The following is a 3,800-nucleotide window of genomic DNA, read 5'->3' as shown; positions in this document are numbered from 1 at the left end:
TTTTAGTCAGGTGCGGCTAATGTATGTACAAAACAGGATTTTCCCCTAATTTTAGCTTGTGCGGCTAATATGCGCTTTTTAGTCTGGGAAATACGGTAATTTATTTTATTTAATCATCTTCTGGAAGAGAGAGACATGCACAGTCCAAAGCCAATTTGCAGATCTCTAGCATTAGAAGCCAAAAATGTGTATCATATAGGTGTTATTTTGGTCCTTTACACATCACACATAGTTTCGATAAAAACAACTCCTGTGCTGCACTAGTTTCACTTCCTGTTCTCTGCAGCTCTGCACAAACCGTCCTGTTTTAATTCTCCTCTAAATTAAGACTCCGTTGTTAAGGCAACCTGTCACCCTCTGACCTAGTTCTCTCTCACAGCTGGCCTTGCTTTATACAGGCCTTTAGTATTAAAATACATGAAACAATATGATCAGAAAATAAGCACTAAGAATATATATTTATTCTGTAACAGTAGTGAGGAGGCAAAGTTATTAACAAGATAATCGACCTCTGCTGGAGTAGCGTCAGGTAGCTGCTCTGCTCTGTGTTGTGTGGTGGAAATTTCTTTATTCTGTGTATTAATCACATATTTTAACATCACATCACTTTAGCAGTAGTATTATCACTTTCTCACTTAGTTGTATGCATGCGGAATGTTATCACAAGTGGGCCTCAGGTTTTATTGCATCTTCACAGAGGGCCTTTTGTAGAGTTGAAGACATCTAGGCAACCTGCTCAAGGGAGGTGACTGGTTGTAACTTTTCTTAGAGTGGGAAGGGGTCAAGGATGAGCTGGACTGAAGGTGTAGGGATATGTGATGTCCTATGGAATGTTCTTTGTTTGAGAGTGTCTGTGTGTGTATAAAAGAGTCCAAGGCAGTGGCCATCGTCAGAGATCATTCCTGGTGTTTGGCCTGGATGTTTCTCTCCCCGTTGCAATATGTTTATTAAACCCACTTCAAATAATGCTCACTGGGTGGTTTGCAGGTTATTTTTTAAACTTACATGACAATATGGCACTGCGAGCAGGGTCCCTCACGTGAAGCTTCACTCTGTGATGGGTCCGCGGGGACTGATCACACCGGCTAAACTAAGGCTGAGTGCTGTGTGTGAATGGACTTTAGAAGACTATTTGAGTTTGACATGTGCCACACTGGAGTTGAAATGGCAAAGGAAGAGACTGAAAAGAAGAAAAATAAGTCGAAGCAGAAGTAGAATGGCGAACTGGGCCTCTGATACGTCAACGACTGTGACCTGCTGCAGATGTGGGAGACAGACAGCAGCGGTGAGAAGGAGGGAGAAGAGAGCATGGAGGAAAAATGAAGTCTGTTGTTGTTAATGTGAGAGCACATGAAAATTGGGTTGAAAATTGAGGCCGACTGACTCGTGGAGGTTTAGGAAGTGTCCGGAGCATCGCAACAAATGGTAAAAGAATGCTAACACACGTACACAAGCAGAGAGTGTATTAACCCTCCTACTAACACACACATGCAATGAACATCACACTCATGACATGCCCATATTTCTCATCACTGTTAAAACAGGGAAAACTTAACATACACTTGTTATCAAATGCTGAGTTTATCCACTGCTGACAATTAACTGTCCAGGTTGCAGGTTAACCTTTGGAAAAGAGACTCTGGTGTGACCAACCAGTGATCAGACGATAAATTTAGTTGGTAATATAGTAAAATTATGAGATGCTTTTTGCTGATTGAGCAACACAAGTGATTTACTGTATGAGGGAAATTCTGTGAAGGACTGAAAGGCGACATCATTTAAAGACAATTCATTTATGATGAATAAATAAGGTTAAAGGTCTCCAAAAGTTGATTCTGTTCATCTGGATGTAGCGTTTTGTGGGAGAAACGTTTCGTCACTCATCCAAGTGACTTCTTCAGTCTCAGCTGACTGCAAGTTTCCCCAATCTTATAAACAGTACATTTGCATAATGACTGAAACCAGCCCACTGAAGGAGCAAGGAGCTGGGAAGTCAGTACAGACTCTAACAGACTGAGTTTCCTGTTTCTGATGTATGGGTGAAGCTTGCACCTAGAGACACACACCTGATTATATGGGAACAAACATGCTTTGTAAAATACATGATAGCATGTCACATGTTTCTTTTTTTGTGAAAAAAAAAATATTTTGTTGAGAGTGATCACAAGGTGAGTTCCTCCAGATTACAATGGGCTGTGGAGAAATTCCCTTATCTGGGTGGTAAGTCTTATCAGGTGGTAAGTCCTGTGTTTAAAAGGATTACGCAATTCAATCCATTTTATAATCATAAAGACTTGTTTTTTCAGTTGGTACAGGACATTGAAGATGATAACAGTGGGTGAATTATATTCTTAAACTTAGTTACAGGACATCTACTGTGATGAAGTCTACTCCCCACTGCTGTGTGATCAGTTATTGTAAATTTAAATGTTATTAGGAAATCAGACAAGAAAGGGCACCTCCATGAATTGCTACCTTATTGTGGTGGAGGAATTTGTATGTCCCAGGGATCCCAGGGTCTATGTTTTGTCCCCTGGTAGGGTCTCCCATGGTAAGTTATCTGGTCTCTCACCTAGAACCAAAGAGCGATTCAGAAGACCCCTATTTAAAAAAAATTGAGGGAACAGTTCACCCTGCCCGGGATAGGGTTACCAGGGCCCCGCCCTGGAGCCAAGCCCAGGGAAGGTGCCTGAGGGTGAGCGTCTAGCGGCCAGGCCCAAACAAGGGACATGGGCCCATCTTCCTAGAAGCCAACCACTCGCAGGAGGCGCAATAGGGGTCGGCTGGAATGTGTGCCGGGCGGCGGCCAGGAGCAAAAGCCCTGGCAGACTGATCTCCAGCTACCAAAACTAGCGATTGGGACATGGAACATCACCTCTTTCGTGGGGAAGGAGCCTGAGTTAGTGCGTGGGGCTGAGAGGTAATGACTAGATATAGTCGGATTCACCTCAAAGCATGACTTGCGACTCCCAACTCTGGATAGTAATGTTTTGGGGGATTTAATCATTTTGGCCAGATTTCTAGAAATGAGAGCTGCTCCATCCAAAGTGGGATGGATGCCGTCTCTCCTAACAAGCCCGGGTTTCCCCCAGAAAGTTTCTCAATTATCTCTAAAGCCCACATTGTTTTTGGATGTTGGCCTGTGTTTTGTATAATGTATGTATGTTTTGTGTTGGACTGCTGTCTCTAAAGCAAACTGCCACTTTGGTTTGGATTTCAGTGTCAGAATGTCTTTAAGGTGGAATGAAGAGGTTAAGAGTTTCATAGTGAATTATCCAGTGGAGGATTTTTCCTTCTTCTTTGAGTGTTTGAAATGTGAACATTGTTCTGCTACAGTCAATGGACCAAACCAGAGAAGAAGAAAACAGACTTTACCATGAAGATCTTCAGTGTGGATCAGTATAATAGCCGTTTATGTCTGCAGTTTAGTGTCAGCACAACTTTCACATTATTTTCATCTCAGCACAACTCAAACATGCTGACTGACCTCAGAGTTTCAAGTCCACATCCTGGAGTCTGCAGAAAACCACACAGCTGTTTCACTCCTGAATCATGTAGGTTGTTCAGGCTCAGGTCCAGCTCTCTCAGGTGGGAGGGGTTGGACTTCAGTGCTGCTGCCAGATAATCACAGCTGATCTCTGACAAACCACAGTCCCACAATCTGTAAAAAGAATGAAAGATGTACGTTTATTAGACAAAGTGTGTGTTTGAAATCATTCAGTGTTTCATCATCTGTTCAGAGCTGAAGAAGGTTCAGAATGTAGAAGTTTAGAAAATGGAAACTCCAAACAGCTGAAGCC

The 3,800-nt window shown here is 42.6% G+C and overlaps 1 long non-coding RNA gene across 1 annotated transcript in view; it reads right to left on the bottom strand.

The window, feature by feature from the left end:
* Positions 1–3,567: 3,567 nt before the first annotated feature.
* The window catches only part of LOC102197925 (uncharacterized), a 22,936-nt gene continuing 22,703 nt past the window's right edge, over positions 3,568–3,800 (bottom strand). The window contains exon 2 of the long non-coding RNA XR_312262.1: positions 3,568–3,661. This is a non-coding gene — a long non-coding RNA (uncharacterized LOC102197925). The remainder of the gene's footprint in view (positions 3,662–3,800) is intronic.

This window comes from Pundamilia nyererei, unplaced genomic scaffold (assembly GCF_000239375.1).
Source record: "Pundamilia nyererei isolate P.nyererei 1_Seehausen unplaced genomic scaffold, PunNye1.0 scaffold00330, whole genome shotgun sequence".
NCBI classification, from domain to species: domain Eukaryota; kingdom Metazoa; phylum Chordata; class Actinopteri; order Cichliformes; family Cichlidae; genus Pundamilia; species Pundamilia nyererei.
The sequence above is the reverse complement of the archived record's forward strand: the minus strand, read 5'-3'. Positions and strand labels throughout refer to the sequence as shown.